The following is a 27,754-nucleotide window of genomic DNA, read 5'->3' on the forward strand; positions in this document are numbered from 1 at the left end:
TGCTCAGTGAAAAAAGAACATTTTCAGTTGTCACCTTACCTAGAATCATGCAATTCTCCAGATTATGTGGTGCTCCATAAATGATAGAAATCATACTTTTTGACAAACTATGTCACAATGCCAGAAAGAAACATGATTTAACAGTTTGTCTGAAGGATCCTCTAGAAGCTCAGGTAACATTACTACCCTTGTCCCCACCTTGTGTTTGTTTTTTTTAAATATCAGCTTAGAAGAATCATAAAAGTTAGAAACGTTTGAGGTCATTTACTCTATTCTTCTGTCAATAAACAACTGTTCCCTTTTATACATTTGCTAGTGTCTTGTCCACACTGATTTTAAGTGTTCCAAAAAGTGGGACCCCCACCACTTTTATTGGGAGACTATGCCACAGTCAAATATATTTGACTCTAAGGATGTATCTTTGCTATTCTTTCCAATTTTTTTCCATTCTTAATTTCGTCCCTTTGGTGTTAGTTGTACCCCCTTGTAAATAGTCCCTCTCCATCTTCAGTGTTCATATGCTTCAGTATTCATATCAAAGATTTGTAAAATACTATCATGTCTCCCCCAGTATTTTCCTCTTAGTAATATGATATTTTATTAATGTGGTTTCCAGAGTTTCTGAGCAATAGCAACCCCTTTTGACTTCGGTGGGAGCTCTGGACGTTAACACGTTTGAAAGTCAAGCAATACATGCCTTTTCTTTTTAAGTCAGTCTCTGAAGCAATGATTTGATTTGATTTTTTTTCTCTTCTCTGAGCACCTTTCCACTTATTAATATCTTTCCAGTGGTGAGGTGCCCAGAGCTAAATGCAGTATTTCAAGGTTTTTCTTCTAGAGCTATAGAGAGAGAGGCTATTACTTAGCTATATGACATTACTTCAATGTATACTGCCCTAAACTGCAGTGGAGTTCTGTATTTCCATCAAATTCATAATGATTACATTTGATTGCAGCTCCATATTGTTTATGCATGCAATATCCTATACAATCTGTAAGGCCTTCATTCATTTAGATTCTTACGAATGTGTCTAACCTAAGTACTATACATGTCCTTAAGCACCTTTGTGAGGCAAAGGGAGGCCTGTAAGTGAAAACAGAGTGCCAGAATTGGGATTTTTAAGACAGACTTTAAGTCTAACCTTTCACCCAAATATTGTGTGTCAAATGTTGTTCAGAGTTCAGCCACAATGCCAAAATATAAAAAGGGAAGTTAAGCATCTGTCTGCGGAATAAAGGACTGCTCCTGTGTGTGCATGAATGATAGAGTGGGATTGGTGTTTTCCTATTATTTCAGTTTCAATTATTTGCTAGTCTGGCATTTTAAAAAAAAATTTGTTTCTGGATTCTTGTAGGATGAATGGACTGACTGACTCATGATCAAGAAAACACTTACAGACCTGCTGACTGACTGGATGTCTTTTTGAATCCACAGATTTCATAGAATCATAGAATATCAGGGTTGGAAGGGACCTCAGGAGGTCATCTAGTCCAACCCCCTGCTCAAAGCAGGACCAATCCCCAATTTTTGCCCCAGATCCCTAAATGGCCCCCTCAAGGATTGAACTCACAACCCTGGGTTTAGCAGGCCAATGCTCAAACCACTGAGCTTCCCTCCCCCCATTTACTGGATTTACGGATCCAGAAGTTCCTGGAATGGAGTGACTTTTTGTTTGCATAAGGTTTTGTATAATATAACCCCAATTCGCATAATCCTATTTGCATAACAGGAGCCCATTTGTTGCTTCTGAAGTTACTGGTGAGTTTCCCATTCTTTTTTGCCAAGGAACTCCTCAGGAGTCACAAGAGTGGGGGGAGAGGAAACCCTGCCAGGCCACAATTTTCAAGAGCTGAAGATAAAGAACACACTGCTTTGGCTATGTCTCCCATTGCCATGGCTGCTTGCTGGTCCTATTGGTCACTAGCCTCTACCCCTGCAAACCTACCATGCCTGACAAAGAGTCCTGTGTTTTCACTCTCCCGGCTGGCTACCAAGGGATAGGAGTTCAACAGTGTGCAATATCACAGTGGTTCTCAACCAGGAGTCTGGGGGCCCCTTGAGGGGCCATGAGCAGGTTTCAGGGGGGCCTCCAAGCAGGGCCAGCATTATACTCTCTGGGGCCCGAGGTAGAAAGCCAAAGCCCCACTGCATGGGGCTGAAGCCAAGGGCCCTGAGCCCCACCACCTGGGGCTGAAGCTGAAGCCTGACTAATGTAGCTTTGCAGAGTCCCCTGTGGCATTGGGCCACAGGCAACTGCCCAACTTGCTACCCCCTTACGCTAACCCTGGCTTTTCTATGCAGAAAACCAGTTGTTGTAGCACAGGTGGGCCATGGAGTTTTAAGAGCATGTTGTGGGGGGGCCTCAGAAAGAAAAAGGTTGAGAACCTCTACAATATCAAACATTTGGCACCTGCAAGCAAGCCAGCAAATCCATTGACAAACCAGATGAGCTGAGAAAACCATCAGCTAATCTTTTCAATCACTTACCTGAGTCTCCTTCCCTTCCATTTGATACACACCCTTGTTGTATCTTGTGTTAAATTCATTGTAATCTTTTAGGGCTTATCTCATACTAATAGGATGCTACCAAGGGCATCTACATCAGTGGTTCCCAAACTAGGGGCACCGCTTGTTCAAGGAAAGCCCCTGGTGGGCCGGGCTGGTTTGTTTACCTGCCCGTTTCCACAGATTTGGCCGATCGCAGCTCCCAGTGGCCATGGTTCCCTGCTCTTGACCAATGGGAGCTGCAGGAAGCGGTGCGGGCCAAGGGACGTGCTGGCCACCGCTTTCCACAGCCCTCATTGGCCTGGAGTGGCAAACCGCGGCCACTGGGAGCTGCGATCGGTCAAACCTGTGGATGCAGCAGGTAAACAAACCAGCCCAGCCCGGCCCGCCAGGGGCTCTCTCTGAACAAGCAGCACCGCTAGTTTGGGAACCACTGCTCTACATGATACTCTTACAAATCATAAAAATTAGTAAAACATAGACCTTAAACTAGAACAAAGAACTGATGGCCCTTGGAATAGGGCAATGTAAGAGATAAAACTATTACCAGTACATTGATACCTGAAAAATAACTTTGTAAAAGGAGTCCAGAAAAAACGTTAACTACAAACTTTGTCCAATGCAGCATATGCAACAATGGACTGTTATGGGAACTATAAACAGTCATTTCATAAAAGTCTGTTATATATTCCTCAGAAGAGAGACATCTGTGGAAGAGAGAGTGATCCCAGGGGGCTGTTCAACATGATCTCAAATGTATAACTGGGGAAGACTCCAAGGAGGCAGAGAAGGGAGATAACAAGGCACTTTATACGAGAGGAGAAGGACTCCTATTTGGAGACAAAAGTCTGGGTTTCTGAGAAGGTGTCTCCAAAGGGTGAGGGAGAAAGAGAAACAGAACAGTGAAGATGTGCTCTTAATGTAGGTATATCTCATCCACTGCTTTCCCTGCAACTAATTTTGTTAGTGTATCAAAAAAATCTAGTTTGGCAAGATTTATTCTTTATCAGCAGCAGCAGCAGCTGCTGCTTATTACCCATGGTTTTGTTACCCTGGTTTTCCCTCACAGATGTTTTGAGGCCCTTCACTTAGGGGTCACAATAAGGTCACATTTATCCTTAACATCTTTATACTGTTAACAAATTGCATTTCTCATTAAATTCAGTTCGTGCTCCATTGACCACCTCAGCAACACGCATGTTCGCAACCAGCAAGCCAAATTCCTTTCACAAGGTAAATCACTACAGTTTTAAAACCAAGAACATCATTTAATACTATTTATTATTCTCAATACATTCTTTACCATGAAAAGTATTAACAGAAATCTTCGGCTAATACAAACAGCTGTGCTTTTTAATGGTCAGTGTTAATGTCCATTACACTCATGCAGGACCAGATGCATCCAAAGAATTCTAAAGAATCTGTAAAAGGTCATGATATAAAGTAAATTCTTGCTTTCTTCTGCACAGCCCTTTATGCATGAAATAAACTCTTAGAGCTAGTCTGTAAGGTTTCTAAACTGTCCTCTCTCCAATCCTTCCAGATTTTGCAATGATGCCCTCAATAATTACCAGTTGACAGTGCCAAGGTGGAGAGCCAGCAGGGATTATGGATGTTTATATTAATCAAATAAACTAATTCAGGACCATCAAGTTAGGCTAGGTAAGTGCATATGTACACATGTGATCTTATTACTATTAGCCTCATCTTCTTGCCCCTTTGTTACTTTCACTTGTTGCATCTTGTATTATATTAGGTTCCAATGCTGTGCTGAGAACTATGCAAGTGGACGCCTGCACATGAATGGAGCCCTATGACTTCAGTGGGGGTGAGCTGTAGCTCACGAAAGCTCATGCTCAAATAAATAGGTTAGTCTCTAAGGTGCCACAAGTACTCCTTTTCTTTTTGCGAATACAGACTAACACGGCTGTTACTCTGAAACAGATCCAACCATGAGGTTCTCAGTGCAGGACTGAGCCCTTAGATAGTAAGCACTTTCAGGGCTGGATTTCCACCTTACACACTCCTAGGCACAGCATCTTCAGCCCTCCCCACCCCCACAACTGGCCTTTGTGTTGCACACAGTTTTAGAGGTGTAAGGCACCCCTAAAATGCCGGTGCCCCTAGACACGTGTCTACTCTGCCTAATTGGAAATCTGGCCCTGAGCACTTTGGGTAACTCAATGTCTTCCTTTATTTTTTTGTAGAGCCAGCAGAATGAGGATGTCAGAATCCCAACAAGGGCAGTCATAGCCAAGGGTCAGAGCAGGGGCAAACCTGAGGCCGGGAATAGCCAAGAAGTTCGTCATCAGATCTAGGCCAGGGTCGATACCAAGGGTCAGAGTCCAAGTCAGGTTTCAGGTTCTGAGTCAGGAGTCAAAATCAAGCCAAGGTCAAGCAAGGAATTCAAGAGCAAGGCACAGAAACAGTCATAGTAGCTACAGAAGAGCTATACTGTTATCCATCTACTTCTTGGGTTTATATAGGGCATGGAGCCAATCAGGAGCCATAGGGCTTCTATCTGTCAAACCCTTGAGGTGGAATTTTCCATGGTCTATGTTCATAGAGGGTCATGGAAAGTGGAGCACAAACTAGTTACAACAGCTGCTGTTTAGCAGCCTGGAGATATTAGTTTCCTGGTAGCTCTGAAGGCCTGGGTTCTAGACATGTGGGGCCTTACAGTGGGGCTGATCCTTAGTGTGGCCTTTTAGCACTACTGCAATACAATAATAGCAGCACAAAGAAATAGTAGTTCTTTATTTAATAACCTGCCTCTTATTATTGTTCCCCCTTTTATAATTTATATTTCAGCGTTTTTAATCCTAACCCTCTTCTCTACCTTGGATAATTATTACGTGACCCAGATAACAAGTGATGTGAGATCTTTCCCTGACAGTAGCACTTTTGCCAAAGGACTTTATGCTAGTAAATTTGAGCTGCTTTTCAGCAGCTAATCCTCAGAGGGACACCTTCTGTCTTAGTTGTCATATCAAACATTATCGCTGTCATGTCTGTTTATAAGCATCTGTACTTTTATTGTCAACAATCTGTTGGGTTTTTTTAAAATCCCTGCACATTGTTTGGACATGTGGGGACATATGAATTATGATAGATGAACTGTGGCCTGATTTCTTTTGCTGCTGTAATTAGTCCACAAAACTTGTACCTGCAAATGAATTACAGATGCAAATCTGAGCACTTACAGATGAAACTACTTAGTGCACAACTACTTACACCTTAAAATTGTGGATGTAAGTTTTGTGGAACCACATTGCATGTCACTAACTGAAAATGTGGTCCACAGTGTGTAGTCATCATAACAGCCACCATAGGACACTAAGCTTATACAGCAAACAATACCTCTGCAAATACCATACAATTGTGCAATCCTTTGTATGTACACAAAGTTATCTTGCATAACTTTTAATAAGACTGAAAATAACATAGATTCAGTTTTGGTGAGTAGCAGTAATATAATATTGATGAGTATATTTGACACCAAAACAAATGAAGGAAAAAAAATAATTTTTTCCTTTTGTATATATCAAGGAAAGAATCTATTCTCCGTTAGAAAGAGAACTTATTTGCCATCTCCTGCCAAAGCAGAATTATGTTCTCTTTTGATTAAATTGTCTGAGGAAAAGTAAATATCATGTCCTTGAAAAGCCACATAATCTGAAGACTACAACTATTCATCACTTAACATGGAATGATAATGCTATTCAGTTCTTACAGTGTGAGTGCACCAAATATTTGTTTTCTGTTTATGAAGAAACTAATGAGCAAATAATAACATTTTCCACTAAGACATTCAAACATTTGTAACAGAATTTTTTCAAGACTTCTTAAGATTGTATGAATATTTTCTTTAAGATTGAACCATAGAGAGTGATAATTTTCTTCATAACAGCCTCACATAGAGACAATCTCAGGGCACTTCTGCTTAAACAGGAGATAAGGAGAAAAATGGGAACAGAATGGGACCCAAGTTTATTGTAGTCAACAGAAAGATACTTATTGATTTCAGTGGGTTTGGGATCGGTATCTACCAAAATTCCTTTAAACTGCATAGTTTAATCTCCCATTGCTGCTAAAGATATTTACATAGATAAATCCCAATAATACTAAAAGAATTTACATGTAGTATTGAAATTGATGCAGGAGGTAAGTTATGTACAACACAATTTCACTTCCCTTTCCTGCACTTCAGCCCATCTCTTTGAGAAGTATAGACCAGAGTCTATCCTATTAGGGCTTTTCACAAATCATTATACAGAGTCACACCCTATCACTATTGTATTCAAAGCCCTGAATATATGTGTAAGTAACAGTCAGTTTCAGAGACAATAGCTGTTTTAATAATTGAGGCATAGCAGGCCTACTTAAAATTGTTAGCCTGACTGGTGAAAAGTGGGTAAAGGTTCATGAATTGTCACAATAATCTGCTATAACAATATATAACATTGGTTAAGGGGCACATGATTTATGAGGAGACGCAGACGGAACTGGGGTTATTTAGTCTGCAGAAGAGAAGAGTGAGGGAGAATTTGATAGCAGCCTTCAACTACCTGAAGGGGGGTTCCAAAGAGGATGGAGCTAGGCTGTTCTCAGTAGTGACGGATGACAGAACAAGAAGCAATGGTCTCAAGTTGCAGTGAGGGAGGTCTAGGTTGGATATTAGGAAACACTATTTCACTAGGAGGGTGGTGAAGCACTGGAATGGGTTACTTAGGGAGGTAGTGGAATCTCCATCCTTAGAGGTTTTTAAGGTTTGACAAAGCCCTGGCTTGGATGATTTAATTGGTATTGGTCTGCTTTGAGCAGGGGGTTGGACTAGATGACCTCCTGAGGTCTCTTCCAACCCTAATATTCTATGATTCTATGAAATCTTTAAAGATTATGTAAAATAAAATTTCCAAACATAATTGTGTCTTAGTTTTAAGGGCTAATATCCCATGGTCTACCAGTACCACAATCAAAAGATTCGTTTTAATTGGAAAGGAGTATTGGGGAAGTCCTCACTTTGTTTGCATGTACTGCTTCATAAAAGCAAACTGTGTACACAGTCTGGTTACTGGTGGTATAAAAATCTTCTCCTCTACAACTTCTGCTATCTGAAATGGTATTGCTGTAGCTCACTGATTCTATGTTCATGTTCAGATTTCATCTAAATATATATCATGTATCCCTTGCCTGCTCCATTTAACTTTTCAATTCTTGTGATATTTATTTTAATTGTGTTACTTACAGTTAAGTGTAATTATATTAACTCTAAGAGACTGAAGGATACACTGTCAGCTAATGTAATTTTCCACCAAAGTCAATGGGTGTCTCCAGTTGATTTCAATGGGCTCTGGGTAAATCCTTTAGTTTATATGAAAGACAAAATCCACTATGTTTAGGGAAATTATCATTTCTTCCTGTCTATAACTGATTTGATTTGATTTAATTTAATAATAGTGAAATTGAAGACTTTACCTCTAGCCAAGTATAAGCAACAGACTGATAGTATCTGCCACAGAGCTTTGCCAAAACATCACGATATGCAACCCCCACACCTGCTATTGCTCTCCTTGTGTTGTCTAGACTGAAGAATACCAACCCTGTGAAATGGTGCAAAATTTTCTGGTGTTTTTTTATAATTAGGATGACAGACCACAAAAGGTATATTTAATGGATACCTCAGTGAATCCATTTAACTTAATGAGAATAGGATCAGGCCCAGAACAGAAAATAAACTAAGGTAGACAAGGTGTAAATAGGAAATTCAGAGATGTCACATGTCATGTAACAGCTAAATATTTTGTTGAGTCCTATTTGCAGCTCCCTTCTCCCCACCATGCTTTGTGCTAATTGGCAGACTCAGCAGAGAGGCCAAGAACTGCATGGGTCATTAAGACTGTTTCTCCTAGCCCAAAATCCCCATTCAGAGTTGAAGCAAGTTGGCAGGACAGCTGTAAGCGGGAAATTTGCTCACTACTGCCCTGGAAGACTTAATTTACTAGGGCTGCCAATCCTATCCCTTTCACCAACCGTTAATTTTTAAGATTAAGTTTATGGTTATATGCAAATTATTTGCAAACATGAAATTATCATATTAAATAATGTGCATAAAATATCACATATGGAGCTGCACACATTTGGTGGCTATAGAAATAAAGAGACTAACCAGAGATATTAAGTGAGAGAGGTCTCTCTGGAAGAGAGGTACGTGCAAATTCAGAAACTTCATAACAGTAAACCCTGAAAGCCAGATGAAATTTATCAAAATTCCAAAATAAGTAAAATATGAAACTACTGAATTCCAAACATAGAATATATCCTTCAAACGTCACCTTTCTCTGAGACTTGGTAAGTGGTCAACATGGGATTTATCTTTTAAAGAGTAGCAGTGGTTGAAATTGTAATTAAGTTCAGTATAGGGGAAAGTGGTTAAAAGCAATATTACAAGCAGATGAAAATACCACTTGCATGAAACTCAACTGGTAGGAATAAATTAGCATGATTTCTGCAAAGATATGTCATTCCTGTCAAACATGCCACAATTGTGGGAAAAGGTTAATAAAATAATGGGCAAAAGGGAACAAATATATATAATTTATTGGGACCTCCACAGATCTTTTGGCATGGTCCTTTGCAAAAGATTTTAAAATAAATTTAATAGGCATTGGATGAGAAACAAGATGTAAGGTTGTACCATGGATCAAACACTAGTAAGGAAACAAGAAATTATAAGTGACAGTGTGGAGAAAAAAATTAGTGGGGTGCCCAAGAGATTAAGTCATGTAGTAATATGGTTCAAGATATTTAGTAATGATATAGAAGATGTGCATAAAAGATGCTAAATCTGCCAATAACACACAATTATTCAGATAGAAAAACCATCACAGAATTATGAGAAACTCCAGAAGTATCTAATTCAATTAAATGAAAACTAGGCAACATGTTCACAAATTTAATTAAGATATGGGAAACATACTGCCCATTGGAAAAAATATTTTTCCTTTTCAAAGACACAGTGAGGGGTCTGAACGACCTATAACCTTTAATGAAAAAGATCAAGGAAGCATTGTGGAGAGATCAAGGAAGATGCATGATGCATAGCAATGGTCTAAACTGGATCATTAAGAAGAGAATAATATGGGCTTAAATAATGCTCTCCTGCAGGAAAACTCTTTGGAGGAAGCCAGGAGGAAAAAGATCTTTGAGGTCCACAGTTGTGAGAGAAACTGAGAGTCCAGCCTCTAAGCCCTATTTATTCTCTGAACTGATCTCCTCAACCTTTAAGTATCCAGTAAAAAGCAGGGTCATGAAAGCCGAGGCCCTGTGTGTCCTTACCGAGTCCATAGCTCTTTGCTCCCTGGTATCCCAGCTGCATTGGAGTTGTGATGCCAGGGATTCTCACATGTGGCAGCACCTGCAATGTCTCCCCTCAACACACAGACTTCAGTGGGGTTCTCCAGCAAGGAGGAAGCACCACAGAAATGTTAATACAACTCTATGCTGCATTAGTTGACAGGCTATTGAAAGGTATGTTTCCAGTCCTCTTCACATAGGCATCCCTGAAACCCAGTGATTGTGCTAAGTGGATCCACAGTTCTGTAGAGATGACTGATACCCCATCTATGTAGCCATGGGCAGAGGCTGATGTGGAGGGTGCACATATCAATGGTGCACATATCTATCCCATGGAACAAATCACAATGGCATTATATAACACATCTTGTCAAATCCTTCCACTCCCCCCATCAGCCTTCCTAGACTCCTTTGCCCCTCTTCCACCACAGAATCTATCTCATTAATCCCCAACCTTGGAACACCACCAGTATGTGCCTCAGAGTTTCATGATGATATTGACTTCCTCCATTATGTATTCAATCTCTCCTCCCTCAGTTCTGATGTATCCTTCCAAACACCACAACAGGCTAGATCCTCATGTATGTCTGATCTCCAATCATTGCATGTCATAAATATAAAGGGAAGGGTAAAGCCCTTTAAAATCCCTCCTGGCCAGAGGAAAAATCCTCTCACCTGTAAAGGGTTAAGAAGCTAAAGGTAACCTCGCTGGCACCTGACCAAAATGACCAATAAGGAGACAAGATACTTTCAAAAGCTGGGAGGAGGGAGAGAAACAAAGGGTCTGTGTGTCTGACTGTATGCTGGTTTCTGCAGGGGATAGACCAGGAATGGAGTCTTAGAACTTTTAGTAAGTAATCTAGCTAGGTATGTGTTAGATTATGATTTCTTTAAATGGCTGAGAAAATAGCTGTGCTGAATAGAATGAATATTCCTGTCTGTGTGTCTTTTTTGTAACTTAAGGTTTTGCCTAGAGGGATTCTCTATGTTTTGAATCTAATTACTCTGTAAGGTATCTACCATCCTGATTTTACAGAGGTGATTCTTTTCTTTTTACTGCTATTAAAAGTCTTCTTGTAAGGAAACTGAATGCTTTTTCATTGTTCTAAGATCCAAGGGTTTGGGTCTGTGGTCACCTATGCAAATTGGTGAGGATTTTTACCAAACCTTCCCCAGGAAGTGGGGTGCAAGGGTTGGGAGGATTTTTGGGGGAAAGACGTGTCCAAACTCCATTTTTTCAGGAGCCCAGATAAAGTTTGGCGGTGGCAGTGGAAATCCAAGGGCAAAGGGTAAAATTAATTTGTACCTTGGGGAAGTTTTAACCTAAGCTGGTAAAAGTAAGTTTAGGAGGTTTTCATGCAGTCCCCACATCTGTACCTCTAGAGTTCAGAGTGGGAAAGGAACCTTGACAGTGCATTTGAAGAACAAGGTGAGAAATAAGTGATTTTCTGCCAGCTTTCTGCTGGGACCAGTTTGGATGAATGAATATGGAGAACACCCTTAGATATAATCTACCTACAAGAGGGTTGTGCCAAGTGCAACACCTTCTCTAGTGAGGTGCCCTGAGCTAATCAGTATAGTCTAAGAAGTCGGTGGCACTGGCTCCAGGGGGAGTATGACCAGGACACCTTGCAGATAGATCGAATCATGGCATCTTCCCAGGCAGCCTTAACTATGCTGAAAAGGAAGCTCTCCACTCAACCGATCTCTTGGGGGTTCTCCCACCTCAGGAACAGCTACTCACACTAGGGCTACCACACTGAAACCTGTCACACTGGGGTGGGTGTGCAAATTACATCCCTTTTTGCCAGCATAAATTCCTCAGATTTATTCTACCAATTGCTTCAGGTGAGATGTACAGAGGCTTGGAACACAGATATCACAGACCATCCTGGAAGTAACAAGCCTAGATTAAAATGAGAGCCAGGATGCTCAATAATGTATTGAAACATTTCTCACTTTTTAGTCTTATTTTTATTCTATCATAAAAAAAACTGATGGAAATGTAATGACATCTTAATTAAAAATATAATAAGGTTCAGGAATGACAGATGGCAACTCAAGGTATGCCTACACTGCAAATAACAGGTGTGTTCTTAACTCAAGTCGAATCAGCAGCGAAGACATGGCAATTCGGCTTTTTGTCTGACCCTTCAGTGACTCTACATTATGCATCACTGAATCATTTATCTTTAGATTTGCTCACTATGTCTGTTACTGAAGGTCACAACCACAAAAAATAAAAATGATTCAGATGTTGAGCTCTTTCAATCTGACACGAGCACAGTGGGTACCTAAAATTGGTTAAACTCAAAGTATAGCTGAATAAATCAGGCTCCATATCTGCTAAAAAAAGTGATAGATCCAGATATAACAGAAGAAAACGGCTAATGGAAACATTTCAGTGTCTACCACTTATTTGTATTTTTTAAATTCACAGTGTAAAATGGATATCCCCCCTGCCATTACTCATAATGGAGGGAGGAAAACCTGAAGCTGAAGTAATCTATGACATTTGAGAGGTGATTAAACCATACAGATACGTAGTTTACTAAACAAGGACTTCAAAACCTGAGGAGCAAAGGGCAATGTACAAAAGCGTACACAATTGTACAACTAGTTTGTGCTGACAGTTTCCACAGTTGTACATGCAGCTTGGATACTAGCACACACAGTGTGAAGCCCTGTCCCTTTAAATGTTTGAGCACTCCCTCCTCCACAGTGCAAAGCCTCATTTTTTAGGTTAGTTTCAGTTTTGCTACCAGAAGAACAATAAAGCCAGCACAGCAGAGGGATGTATTTCTATCAACAATCTCTGTGTGTCTCCTTCTCTGCTGGGTCCAAATAGAATACACACATGCCCGTTAGGCCAATAATCTACACTAAATATGCTAATTACTCAGTGTTTGTGCACACAGCTATCTGATTGTCACATATTTGCAGGAACTGTGCATGCAAATTGAGCTCAAAATTGCACATGAAGTTTCACGCATGGCTCAAGGCTTCTGCTCTTTAGAAACTTCTCCTGAAAACCGAAACTGTTTGACTCTAAGTACACAATGTATTCTGAATAAATTTATGAAACAGCGAACACCAGACCACATCTTCAGTTAGCATCAGTCAGTATGTTCAACAGAACTACTCTGAATTACACCAGCTCAGGATCTGGACTACTATTTGAATGAAGCATTACATGAAAAGTTTTCCAAACCATGAAAGGAAGCTATGCAAAACTCTGGATAATGTTTTCTGAAATTTTCCACAATTTCAGTTTTCCTGTAGGGCCCTGATTCAGCAGGATACTTGAGCACACGCACGTAACTTTGCTGAAAACATTTCTTGTCAAACTTTGCTTACACTGGAGCTATTTAGAATGTCCAACAATATGCAAAAATGTCTACCTTCTGACCATTCTGAGATTTGGTACAGACATTTCACATCTCTATTCAGTGGTGGATTAATGCAGGGGCCCATGGGCCCTGGCCAATTTGGGGGCCCTCGCAGAAGTCCTGGAACCTCGGTAGAAGTGGGGGGCCACCAGTGCTGGAACTCTGGCCCCAACCCCTGCTCCTCCTCTTTCCCCAGGGCCCCACCCTCTGGCCAGGCCAGAAGCTGGAGCCAGGCCATAGTAAGAGCTGCCCTGGGAGCTCAGGTCACTGTATGGATCCCCAGACCTTCCTCCTGCCCAGGGCAGGGGCAGGGGCTGGGCTGGGGGAGCCTGAGAGCAGCCCCACTGGAGGAAGGCAGAGGGGCTCTGGGGGAGTGGGGAGACCTGAGGGGCCACAGATGATGTTGAGCCCATGGAGGCCAGTGGCACCAAAATACAAGTTTGCCCAGGGCATCATTTTTCCTAAGTCTGGCCCTGGGTGGTTCTTAACATGGCCCAGCTCTGGCTTCTAGCCTGGCCAGGGGGCAGAGCATCACAGGGAAGAGGAGGAGCAGGGCCCTATGGTGAGGGCAGTATGGGGGTCCCTAAAGTTCTTTGTGGCCAGGGCCCCAATAAATCATAATCCGCCTCTGTCTCTATTGAACATAAACCTAATTCTTTCTGATATTCAAAAATGTTCTATTCACTTTGTTTATTTAAAACATACTTGTATGCCTCTTTGCTTCCTGAATTTAGATGAACTATGAATCAGAGGTATCAAAGAAGGCTTATTTTTGTAGTATATCTGACTAGATTGGAAAAAAACTCGTAAGACCATGGTGGCCAACTGCACTTGTCTGGCACAGTGGAACTTTAAGAGTAAAGGTCATCTGTGCAGGAGAGAGAGCTTTTTCAGGAGCCAGTCTGAAACTGAAATGAACTCCATAGGGACGAAGGGCCATCACAAACCTCACTACCTTCTGCTCCAAGTCCAAAGTGCAGTTCTTTGACCTGCTTATCTAACATAAATGCACAGCAACAGGTACAGAAACCCTGTGCCTCTTCACCCCAAATAGCTGAGAAAAAAAGCTACCAGAACACCACAGTCCACTGGACATACAGCTCTCCTTCTGGGAAGAGAATGAGAGAAAAAAATATGTTGGTCACATCACTTAAGGTAGTGGTTCTCAAAGCCGGTCCGCTGCTTGTGCAGGGAAAGCCCCTGGCGGGCCAGGCCGGTTTGTTTACCTGTCGCATCAGCAGGTTCGGCCAATTGCGGCTCCCAGTGGCTGCGGTTCGCTGCTCCAGGCCCATGGGAGCTGCTGGAAGCAGCGGCCAGTATGTCCCTCAGCCCGCGCCACTTCCAGCAGCTCCCACTGGCCTGGAGCAGCGAACCGCGGCCACTGGGAGCCGCAATCGGCCGAACCTGCTGATGCGGCAGGTAATCAAACCGACCTGGCCCGCCAGGGGCTTTCCCTGCACAAACGGTGGAACAAGTTTGGGAACCACTGATGTAGAGGATGGAAACAAAAGCTAAAACATCTGATTCAAAAACTAACATGAGCAGATGGTATTGCTCATTCAAATGCCCTTACAACAGAGTAAACAGTTTTGAAAAGAATGAGGATCAAAGAGAATTCCCAACTGGGCAAAAATGATATTAAAAACATACTGCATTATTTAATGATGAAAACACACACCACCATAAGGCATTCCTCACATAAAGAACTTGTTGATTTCAGGTCAGACTTGAGAGGGAAATTTACATTTGTACTGCAACTATTTCAAAATACCACAAGTGACTGTATGACATGGTTTGCACTAATTGCTTGCCTGCTTTCAGTCTTTTTAGTGCTTTTAATTTAGACAGTGTCAAGAAGGTCCAGAAACTATAAACACCCCTTTTTTTATGCTTGTAGAATTTTAAATACACAGTACTGTTGTTGACAGTTTGAATTTAAAAAAAAAGTGATTTTTTTTTCCTTAGGGCCATCTACAGCAACTTTCATCTACATTATGCAGAGCCGAGGGACGTTTATAAGCATCAGCCATTTAAAATGCAGGCGACCAATGTCTTCATCAGGCTGAGTATTGGGAAAAGGGGGCTACTTTGTCTGGTTTCTATAAAGATGAGAGTGATAAAACCAAGGGAAAAATTTCCGAAGCGACTAGTAATTCTGAGTATTTTGGATTTGGCTACCTACCCTGAGACATTTTAAAGGGATCTGGTTTTTAGAAGGCGAGTGGTCAGCACTTCCCTGGAGACAGAAATTCCATTTCCTGACCAGCTCTGTTTACAACCAGGTTTTAAACTAGCACTGACCTTAAGAAGAGTGGGAGTGGGCCCTAAAGTAGCTTAACTTTCATTTTAGAATACCATTTGTAGCTACCACTGTGGACAGTGTTGGCTGAGTCAATCGTTGCTTTAGCTGATTAGTCAGAATGGTGAGGCAGCTTAGAAAACTCTAGTTTGGATAGTCTGTACAACGTACATATTGTTGTCAACCATGATCTTCAATTCCCTTACACTTCTGGTATGGGTGCACTATAGAATATAGACTTTTTTAAACAGATGTCACAGATTCAGATTTAAAAAAAAAATAAAGAAAGAAAGAAAAGAAAACAATACTCCAGCCATGATCACAGTAAATTTATCATTGACAGAATGCTCTCAGTCTCATAATGGTAACCATAGAAACAGAGTTTTGTGGTCACTGGTTTTTAATACATGTTCCATTTAAATAATGAAATAGATGCCTGAAGTTATTTAATTAGTGATATTTACATAGGTAAGAGCTAATCGTCAGCAATTCCTATAGGCAAACTGACCTAAAAAGGTGAAGATATATTTTAAGGATTTCAGCATTCTGATTTGATTTTTAATCCCATAAAAAAGTTTTGATTTTTAGATTTGTTTTTAACTGTAATCTGAAAATGTGCTGCCAGCAAATTAGATAATACCTATTTCTACATAAAGATAACTGAAAAACACTCACTTACTGGGGAGGAATATGAATCTCTGAAAATGACTAAGACTTTTGATGAAACATAATGGGTCAGCTGCACTAAATAAAGTTGCATTCTTTACTAAAAACTACCCCTAGTGAAATCAGTGTAATTTACCGATTGATTTTAGTGGGAGCAGAATTAGTCTCTAGTTCATGGTTCTATATCCAAGATATGTGAAATGTGAAGAGATATTGTCTCCTGACAAGATAGATCCATTAGCTGCAGGAATGTTCCCATTGCACGCAGGTGCAGAGGTACTTTGTCTTCTCCAGGTGTCAAGCACAAGCAAGTCGGTCCTTCATTTTGCCAAATTGCTATTGATTGATAGAAACAAATTTAGAATTACTTTAGAATCAAAGTAATTCTTAAAGTTATGTGAAAGTGTAACTGACTCATAAATGGGAGAATCTAGAATTTTGCCAAAAAAAGTAACATACAGAGATAAAGTACACATTTTACTTCTTTTTGAATACAAGTGTTCTAGGTGTGTGAAGGAATTCACTCACCCCTAGACCACCTCCTTGTGACCAAACATAGTAACTCTCCTCCCAACTGGCAACTCTGTGCCAATGGCTGCTCCATCTCTGTGAACATTTCCTAGTATGAATGTAAACATTTCCTAGTATGAATTATTTAAATTGCTATTTCCCTGGTCCACTAATTATACAATCCATATGTACTTTTAATATTAATCTTTTTTATTCATATTCTCAAACAGCTGTATTATGTACTAAAACTCTCTTTTGATGGCAATCTTATAAAATGCTGGGAAGAAAAGATTATATGCTGCATTCATGTAAAGTTTTATTATTCTTCCCATTTGTCAGGAATCACAGCAAGTCGTTATTCTTTTAATATATTTGAATCATGAAATAAGCCTCCTAGGATCAAAGACGTATCTGTGTAAGCTTTTTCCTTTAAGTTTTGAAAGATATTTTCTTTCATATGCCGTAGATGTGGACAGCAGTAAGTGACTCTGATTTCCATATTTCTTAACTCATCACTTGTATTCATCGGAACAGTTTTAAAAGCTAACGATCCACATTGCAGCAGTGGAAAATTGCTATTTCCCTGGTCCACTAATTATACAATCCATATGTACTTTTAATATTAATCTTTTTTTATTCATATTCTCAAACAGCTGTATTATGTACTAAAACTCTCTTTTGATGGCAATCTTATAAAATGCTGGGAAGAAAAGATTATATGCTGCATTCATGTAAAGTTTTATTATTCTTCCCATTTGTCAGGAATCACAGCAAGTCGTTATTCTTTTAATATATTTGAATCGTGAAATAAGCCTCCTAGGATCAAAGACGTATCTGTGTAAGCTTTTTCCTTTAAGTTTTGAAAGATATTTTCTTTCATGTGCCGTAGATGTGGACAGCAGTAAGTGACTCTGATTTCCATATTTCTTAACTCATCACTTGTATTCATCGGAACAGTTTTAAAAGCTAACGATCCACATTGCAGCAGTGGAAAATTTCATATATTTGTGTATGTTAAGGAAAAAAGCATTACCATTATTTCACCCATACTAATAGCTAAATCTATGGAACATTAGTGTTAGCGTAGATAAATAGATCATTTTACTTTTATATTTACAATAATTTAAACTGCCATTATGCATTGTTTGTAGAAATATACAGGGAACTTAAATATTAAGTCCCTGATTCTTCCTGTACAATTAAATTTGGAGAGCATAATAAAACACTTAAACAAGGTCTCCTGAATGAGGAGTGACACTCTTTGTATGGAATCATGGGATTCATTTTCTGTGAGTTTTTCCATCCTTTGAGCATTTTAGTTTCAAGTTCAAAGCAACCTGAAAAACTATTTGATTACCTACCTCATGTAGTGCTGTGAAGTTAACTTATGTAAAGTGTTTGACGGATGAAAAAATCTCTACAGCTAGTGCTAATTGTTACAAATGTTATTTTAAAATAAGTTTTTAAATGACATTTTGCTGAGAAATGTTAAGAATCAGTGGTGAGATGCACTAAGACAGGAATAAATAGGAGCACTGACCCAGTACACATAAATTACTTGCCCAGGTAGCCACCAGCATATCTTGGGTGTTTTGTTTGTTTTTATTGTGCAGTCCCATTTTTCTCCAGTGTGCAACTCTCCCCTCTCTTCTGCTCTCAGAAGGAAGCAGGACAGATCAGTGTGCCAGATGGCCTTTCAGTTATGCTGGGGCCCTTACCTGCTCCAGAGAGCAAGGCAACAATCCCTCCAGCAGACCTCTTCTCCCCTCTCTATCAGAGTGCCTGCTGCTCCAGAAAACCAAGCCCCGCAAGTGGAAAGAGGAAGAGGCTATATAGATGGCTGGGCTCCATTAGTAGGGGTGTCTCTTCCTTCCCTCACCTCCCATAGTGCTCCTATTGTTGGTGGCAGAAGAGGTTGTTTTCTCCAAACTCAAGCCTACAGAGGCAGCCACTTTGGATGGTACAAGGGAAATGAGTCTCTGGATATTATCTGGAGTCTGGGAGGAGGATGAGGGGCTGCTCAGCAGAGGTTACGTGGCTTCATGAGAACCCCAATTTATTCAGCAAATCTGGACCTACACTACATGCCTCCCAGCAATCTAGAACACTGGATCATTAGCAATAGGGCATTTTTTGATACCACTGCCTATCTGCTGTAGGCACATGAATTTAGATTTTTAAATATTACATTTTTGGTGGCGGTAGAGATGAAAAAGAACTGAGTGCACTGCATTTGCAGAGCAGGTATAGGCACAGATCACCAGATTTTTAAATGTAGACCGATAGGTGCCTAGGCACCTTTGAAAATCCCACCTGGTGCCTAACCCCTATTGATTTTAAAGTCCCAAGGAATTTGAAGTCAGTGGGAGGTAGACACACAAGGGGGATTTTCAAAAGTGCCTCAACATCTCTCTCTATTTTTAGGCATCTGTTAAAAATGTGGCCCTGACTGACTGCATGAGTGCTGTGGGCAACTCAGACAGACAATTTTGGAGGGAAACCATGCAGCAGTATACATTATCATTCATAACTACTGTTGTGTTGTGGACAACCCATCTTCATGTATTGCTTGCTATTTTTGTCCTCTTTACTATTCACAATTCAAACAGACAACAAATGCTATCTAAAGGCGTTCTTCAAAACATCATTTTAATAGTAATAAACCTATTCAAAATATAGTGAATGTGCAAATGTCAAAGATATCAATATGTTCAAGATGACATAAAACATTGGATTACTTTATGTACAAAGTGATTCCAGTGAAGGGCTGAACAATACACATTTCTCTTCAGTAACTCTAATACATTTCAGGCCACCAATACTTCTGGTGTTGTAAGAGGACTAATCACTGCTGTTATGCCTGTAACATTTCGGGCGCCATCTCTCATAGTGAGGAGTCCCTCATAACTAAAATGACCGAGAGCATCAAATTAGTTCTTCAAAAGAGATATTACTATTAGGATAATGGATGGACCATCTCTGCCTTTGCTCTCTGTATACCTGCAGATTTTTGAATAGCATAAAATGCTATTCCATGACACCTAATGGGTTGAAATGCAAATAGCCTACTGGTTTTAATTACTGCTTTGTTCTGCATTAATACATGGGATAGTATAATTTATACTACTGGGTATCTTATTGAGCTTCAAAGTATCATTTCCAGTTACTCACTGCTCTGCTGAATCCTAAAATTAAACATGCAATGAAGCTCGAGAGAACACACATATATAAGCATAAACCCATCTTTTATTTTACTTTGCCATTTATCTGTAGTAAAGTTCTCAGAGATCTGAATTATGTTAAGATCTTATACTTATGTTTCAATTGAATATGGTTCAACAATGGTAGTGCCTCATATCATCATAGTATTAGATGAGCAGTGGTAGGAGATCAGATGGCCTATTTAGTCCACCCTACTAATAATTAAAATTAACTTTCTATTTTATAAGTTTAGCAGTAACAATTTCTTTCTTAAAACATGACAACATTAACAGCATTCAAGGCAAAACTGACTCTGTGATCAGCACAGCAGATCTCCTGGAGTTCTGAACATGGAACAAGTGTAGAATATGTAATAGGAACCTGCACTGCAGATAAGTAGTATAAAGTGCAGTTCAGAGGAGAAATTTGCCTTGGGGAAATAATGGAAGACTGGCGATAACATCTGTTTTCATTTCCTCAAGGCTCACTATTAGTTCTAATCGAAACAATAATAAATTGCTGTGATAAAGGCAAATAATTATCTTACACTTTGTAAGTCTTTATTTTTAAAATATTTTCAGATTAATATCATCATATTCTAACATTATAAACTATTCCCATATTGTGAGGAAGCTCCAGAATATATATAACTAAAATTACCTTTCCGATTTTCAGTTATCCAAATTAATTTCTGATTGAAACAAAAAATCAATTTAAATATTTTGTTGCCTGCTTAAATAGAAGCATTAATGCAATGCCCAATTAACATGAAACCCTTAGAGTTCACTAGCCACTGTAAACATGTCAACACATGGTTTTGTGCCAACCATACCCAGATGCTCAACAATATCTGGGCAAAATACTCCACGATTTCAGCCAGAGCAGAAGAAATATTCACTTTTTATGGTGCAAATTCATAAATTCATTTGGTGTGTCTGTTTGTTGGGACATTCCTCATTGAAACAGTGGCACTGTCCCACCACATCCCCTTACCAAACACCAAGTCCGTCCCACTCCCCCCGGCCATTCTCCATCTGCTGAAATGTTGCTCAAGAGAAATGTTGTATGGAGTGTTGTACCCTGTTGGTCCCAGGATATTAGAAAGACAATATGGGGGAGGCAATATCTTTTATTGGACCAACTTCTTTTAGCTGTGACATTCTGCATAAGTTTCCCAGACCTGAAGAAGAGCTCTGTGTAAGCTTGAAAGCTTCTCTCTCTCTCACACTAGCAGATCTTGGTCCAATAAGATATTACCTCACCCACCTTATCATTCAAGAAATACAGTTATAAATCAATCACTGAACCACAAGCACAGGGTCTGCATTTCTGCTTCAAAAGCAAGATTTTGTGAACACTTTGAAAATTAGAAATAAATTGTGCCCCTGGGCCTGTCATGGCTGAGCCTTTTTCTGCTGTCTTCCCCTGCCAGACCCTGTCTCTGTGGCAGGGAAGGGCTCAAACAGCAGTTTAGATGGGAGGGCACTGCTTGAGTGAGTAAAGAGACATGTATGGTATGTATTTGAATACATATTCACACCCTTCAGGTGTGTCTTTACTCACCTGAGCCTTACCTCACCGTCTGCACTGCTATTTATACCTGTGCAAGGTGAGGAAGGAGAGAGGGAAGCTACACAGGTATGTACACTACATGGATGCCACCCAAAGAAGCGTACACTGTAGATTAATCCAATACCTTTGTTAATGTGTTCGTTGAGCATGTAGACAAAAAACCAAACAGACAATCCCACAATATAATGGTAATCACAAGGTGTCTACCAGTTCTATGTTACAAAACCCATTCCCCCACCTCAAGCGATGTAACTAACAAATTAAGGGAGTCCCAACAGGTATTAATTGCACCTTGCAAGGGCTACATTTCCACATTACCACTGACCATAGTGATTAAGTTATTCCCCTCCAACCTCCCTCATAAGCACTTTGCAAATGTTCAAGCACTCCCATGAGCAATGGTCTCTAATGATGGGGCACCTCAGAAATAAAGAAAAGAAATGCAGGCACACAAATAAAGTGTATTGCAGTCCCAGGATCAATTCCACAGGTAGCACATTTATGAAGAAAGGGTTTTAATTAAGCATTGAAATGTGTTATTTTGTAAAGTACTTCAGACCACTAAATGTGGCAAAGTAAGTGCTAATGCATCCTTCACCAGTGTAAAGAGAAACCTGAAATCATTGCATTAAAGAGGGGTTACCACTATACTCGTAAATGGAGTTTCATGTGTTCCCGGCCTGCAAAAAAACACAAGTAACAATGGCCAAGAGTATTTCCATCAGCACTCCTACCTCATTAATGATTCTAATAAGAATGTAAATTGATGAATTGCCTTACATACAGATGTCAATAATGACAACAGCAGCAGCAGTGAGCGCATAACAATACGACCACCACCATCAACAGCAGTTAACCAACATCAAGCCAATAGCACACTGTGGTTTCCCTGCAATAACTGCCTTACCTAATGTGCGCACTGACACCTGAGAACAGATAACAGAGCATCATTAATAGCAATTCAAAATGAAACAGAGTTACAAAGCTATGTGGGTCCTTAAGTATCTATTTATTTTCCATCATTTACATGTACAGCTGGTAAAAGAAAAGGATGTTCTCTTCCTGCTTTGCTGTGGTGTGTGCACATATAACATCCCCCATTTCCTTAGCCCACTAGGACCTGTGTGCATGTAGGTTGGATCCAGCTGCCTGTAAACAGTTCTCAAACCAGATCCGGCCTTAGCCCACTCAGGATGGAAATGTTCTCCTTACGCTCAAAAATGTTGTGGAGTGTAAAGCACAACAATATTCTAACAGCACTTTTCACATGGTATAGAGACATGTGTCAATATCTCCAATAAGCGTTCAGCCTACCAAACACACATTCCATAACAATTCTGCAGCTACTGCATTTCAAATTGAAATCCTAACACTAAAGGTTCATTAGCCAAGTCATGAGTGGATATGCAGTGTTCCCCAAAACAGTTGTTAGAAATATACCATATAGAACAATTTTATACCTGGGGAATAAAGTCTCTGCTTCCACCATTGTATACAACCCTAATCTCCTCAGCAACCTGACATCATGAACCTTTCCAGTGCACTCCACATTAATGTCCATGAATATGCCCCAGTGGTCCACAAGGCCTTGCTGAATGGTAGACTAGTATCCTCTTCCATTCATATACTCACTGTCCCCTTGTGGTGAGCAAACTATTGGGGTATGAGTTCAATGATTGCCCCAGCGAAGTTTGGAAATCCCTTCCAAAACCAGCCATTTTTTCTGTTATAGTTCTTATGCCAACCACCCATGGGTAAACCCCACAGCGCCAATTGCCTCACAAACCTCCATAACCACAAACCTTACGGTGAACTTCCTAACCCCAAATTGGGTTGCCACAGACCTATAGCTGTCTGGGGTACCCAGCTTACACAAGCAATAGAAACCCACTTCTCCACAGATATGGCTTTCCTAAATTGATTATCCTGGTGCTTGATTGTTAGTACAAGCACTACACACAGTTTCAGGAAGGTCTTGTTCATGCTCAATAGCTTCTTTTTTTTTTTCCTCATTGTCTGCCAATTTGTTGTCAGTTATTCCTACATGTGCTGAGACCCATGCTATTGCTACGGTCACATCCAATTGCACCAATTCAGTTAGCAGTAATATTTCCTTAAGCACATCATTATGTTGTCAGACTTGCCATTGTATAGTGCCTGCAGCATTATAAGGAATCAGACAGGATGGCCATGGCTTCCTTACTCTCTGGCTTCCTTCCTTCTACTGCTTCCTTACTCTCTGGAGCCATCACTATTTGACACTAGTGTCCCCACTTATCACAGATCTATTGATTTGCTATATCTTGTATATTTATCATGATCCTGCTGTTTATTTTATTATATAGTACCATGTCTTTCAATGGCGATGGTTTTCCAGTGTTAGAGTATTTTCCCATAGCTATAGATTTTGGCCTCTTTTAAGGTGCTTTTGTCAATGAGATTCTTTATCCTACATACATGAGGAATTTTTGAGTTTTTGTCCTACCCAGTCTCCACTTAATTCCCAATAATCAGTATATATTAGCTTAGTCTTATCTTCACTATTACCTAGTACTTTGGCTGAAAAGGTTAAGTACAGGAGCTTCATTCTAAGAGTGATAGGCATTTCTCCATCTGCTATTGGCATCACACACAGAGAGACATAGTAATGAAGGAACCACATGCTATATGCAATCCCTCTGCCTGGATACAGTCTAGTTTTTTCAGAGTTGTTTTTGATGCTGACCTAAAGCCATACTCAATAGGTCTGATTAGTGCTCTGTACAGCATTAGCACCATTTTCTTGTCCACTCCGCAGGAGGGTCCAGATATACTTTTAAGTACGTTGATTCTGCCCTTGCACTTACAATATTTTCAGTGTGATCTCCCCAGGTGAGCTTGTTATCAAATATCAGACCTAAGAATTTGTACTTTTTCCACTATGCTTATTTGCTGGTCTTTTATATAAAATTTTACCTCTTTTTGAATTGTCTGTGTTGTGAAGGTCCTCACTTCCATTGTTTTGTCAATGGACAACTTGAAGCCTCTCCTGTTTCCTCATTCTATATTCCTCTGTAGTGCATCATTGCCACCATATGGAATCACTTTCAAGGTTTCTGTATTTGGTCCCTATGGCACAGTCATCAGCAAATAATGTGATGCTTATTCCTTATTCCTGCATTCATAAGCACTGACTCCGTGGGTGCGCCGGGGCTGAAGCACCCACGGGGAAAAATTGGTGGGTGCTCTGCACCCACCAGCAACTCCCCGCCCTGTCCCAGCTCACCTCCACCTCCTCCCCTGAGCTGTGGGGGGGGAGGAGGCACGTGGCGTACTCAGGGAAGAGGCGAGGCTGGGGCGGGGATTTGGGGAGGGGTCCAATAGGGGCAGGGAGGGGGCAGAGTAGGGTAGGGCCAGGGGCGGGGCTGAGGGCAGGAGGCATGAGCACCCACCGGCACCAAGGAAAGTTGGTGACTGCGCCTGTACTCATCTATTTTGAAAGGTCATTTATCGTGATCTGAAAAAAAGTGGGGCTAATGACACTCTCTGTCGAGTTCCTTCTGTAACATAATATATGATGAAAAAAGGCTTTCCCTATGTAGCGTTGTATGGTTCTTTTGCTTAGGAAATCCCTTATCCATCTGTACATTCTGCCTTTAATACCTATGGTTGACAATTTTATATAATAGTTTTTCTCTCTATAACACATTATCGGTTTTTTTTATGCCCATGAAAGATACTATCAAGATTTTTTGGTTCTCAAGCTTTTTTGTGCTTGTCTGACCACATTGTACATATAATCAGACTCCTACCTCTTCTGATCCCACTTTGTGATCCATCTATGAGCCTATTTTTAAGCGTTCTACTAATCTTTCTGTCACCAGTTTTTCCATAGTTTTACCTAAACACATTGTAAGGGCAGTTAGTGTATATTTTCTCAGGCCTAGAGCACATCTTGCCTCATTTCCTAACTCATTTCCTCAAATACTTGCATATTTCTCCTCCCTAGATATTTCCCCTTTTTCCCATAAGGTGTTGTATAATTTCAATATTACCCTCAGGCCTTCATCACCTAGGTATGTGGGCATTTCAAAGCTTATTTTGTGCTTCTCTGGTGTGGTGTTTTTGTTCCTTATAATGCCTTTTTTGGACTTCCCTCATACTGAAGTTTTCATTTAAAATAAGATCTACATCCTCTTCCTACCTCCTCATCTCATAATCATTACTAAGGAACATTCTTTTCCTTTCCCTAATTTCTATCCTCTGATCCTCATTATTAGTGACTTTTTGAAACCTGGCTGCCAGAATTTCCACTTTTCCTTTGTTGGAGCTTATTACTCCATGGCCCTCAACTAGAAGGCCAGGTATTGTATTGCTCTTACTCTTTAGTCCATTAATTTTCTGACAGTCCTTGTATTCCTCTGATGTACTGAGATCTTTATTTACTCTCTCACAGTATTTCCTCCAGCTTCTTTTTTTATTTTTGCCCTTTTTATAGACCTTTGTCCAACTGTCTTAGTTTTTTTATATGTCATGCAGTCCTCACAGTTTAGTGTGGATTTTGCTTTCTTGTCTGCCTTGTTCTTTTCCTTACTTACCATGGTACACTTTTCGTATTTTAATTATGGTTGATTCCTTGGAATAGTTAGGCAGGCTGTCTTTATAGTAACATTACTAAAAAATTGCTTAATATCCTCACTTATACACTGCTCACAAACATAGTCCTCACTTTTGTGTCTAAAGAGTTTCCAGTTTACTTTTTCTAGATTCCAAGGGGGGATATTATTCTTGTCTTCAATATTTCTTTTTCCTTGATAAGTAATTAACATCGGGAAGGGTTCACTACCCATTCCCTCCTCTCTGTAAATTTCTCAGCTGTATTTGCTTGCTATGTTACTAAAAGCTATTGCCAGGTCTAGCCAAGAAAGGCTTCTATCTGCTGTATTGGACTTGTAGGTATTCCATCATCTAATATTATTAAAATATTATCTTCAAAAATTGCTCAATATTTTCCATTATCATTTGTCCTATTTCCCCAAAATCGGTTGTGACTGATCAGATCACTGCAAATAATTTATGGACATATGACATCTACAATTCTTTCAGCATCTAGTTTCCTGCAGGGGTTATAAACATTATACAGTTTGAGAGACAGGAGGATTTTTTTGTATTGGTATCTCAATAGCATTATACTCAATATTGAGCTTTTTAAACAATACTTCAAGGTAGTTTGAATTCTTCCCACTCTTTTCTATTAATCTATCATGTCTAAATATACCATATCATGGGATTTTATAGTCTAGTTTTTCTGTTAGCCAAGTCTCTTGTATGCATAGTATATCAGGCTTTCTTTTCAATATCAATAACGTTTCTTTAATCCCTGCCCATGGGCTATACAACTGTGTGCTTTCTAGCTAAAAATAACCACCCCATTCTCTTAACCTTCAATTCTTTCTTCACTTAGGTTGCTCACTCATAGGTACTTTTCAGCAGCTATATCTATAATTCTTATTGTTTTTGTTTTCTCTCCTGTCTGAGAACAACAAATTTATGACAAATCATAAATGCAATGAATTTTGTTCTATAACTGGCATCTCATCTCCTTTTACTCAGATATCACTCATTACTTCCTTCCCAGTATTTTGTTGCTTGCTAATCCCTGTTCCCCTATTGATCTACTTTTTTTCTCTCCTCCTTTTAGATGTCTCCAAGCAGCTTCTGCATATGAGATGCTAATTATTTTGTTTTTTGTATTTCTTTAGCTTCCTTTGCCTCAGCACAGCCTCCATATGTTGACCTGTGTTTTTCTCCACAGCTACAGAAGTTTTGTTCTTTCCCTTCCTCACATTTGTTCTATGAATGGTCAACTCCACAGTTGCTGTACCATAATTTACCCTTGCAATTATTTGCTGTGACACCAAATCTTGACCCTGTAGCATCTCAATGAAGGGGGTATATATGGCTGAGTCCAGAATATCTGATGTACTAAAGTTACTTTATCTTGAAGTATCCTTCCCTTAAATGTGACTAGCACAGCTATTGAGGGCTATCATATTCCTTTCTGCTAATTAGCCTCTTATCATGTATCACCTTTTCTTCATCTGTTCCTTGTTTTATTTTCTCTTCTAGCACTTCAAGTAGCACATCATACACTACCCCTCTTTTTTCACTTAGGAATCGGGGTAGCTGACAATTTATTTTAGCTTTCTAGTATCTTTATCTTGAGGAGCTTCTTTACTTGTTCTTTGCTTTTGCATTCCACTAACAAGTCTCCAG

The 27,754-nt window shown here is 40.0% G+C and overlaps 1 long non-coding RNA gene across 3 annotated transcripts in view; it reads left to right on the plus strand.

Annotated features, from left to right (window-relative positions):
• LOC140910493 (uncharacterized) overlaps positions 1-27,754 on the plus strand; it is a 62,225-nt gene that overhangs the window by 31,580 nt on the left and 2,891 nt on the right. The window contains exons 4-8 of one of the 3 annotated variants that reach the window (XR_012158608.1): positions 3,203-3,427; positions 3,672-3,739; positions 4,050-4,168; positions 4,263-4,374; positions 15,217-16,112. This is a non-coding gene — a long non-coding RNA (uncharacterized lncRNA). Of the gene's footprint in view, positions 1-3,202; positions 3,428-3,671; positions 3,740-4,049; positions 4,169-4,262; positions 4,375-15,216; positions 16,113-27,754 lie in introns of those variants that run through there. The other 2 variants (XR_012158606.1, XR_012158607.1) reach the window with 2 other exon arrangements.

The sequence above is a fragment of the Lepidochelys kempii genome, chromosome 4, assembly GCF_965140265.1.
Source record: "Lepidochelys kempii isolate rLepKem1 chromosome 4, rLepKem1.hap2, whole genome shotgun sequence".
NCBI classification, from domain to species: Eukaryota; Metazoa; Chordata; order Testudines; family Cheloniidae; genus Lepidochelys; species Lepidochelys kempii.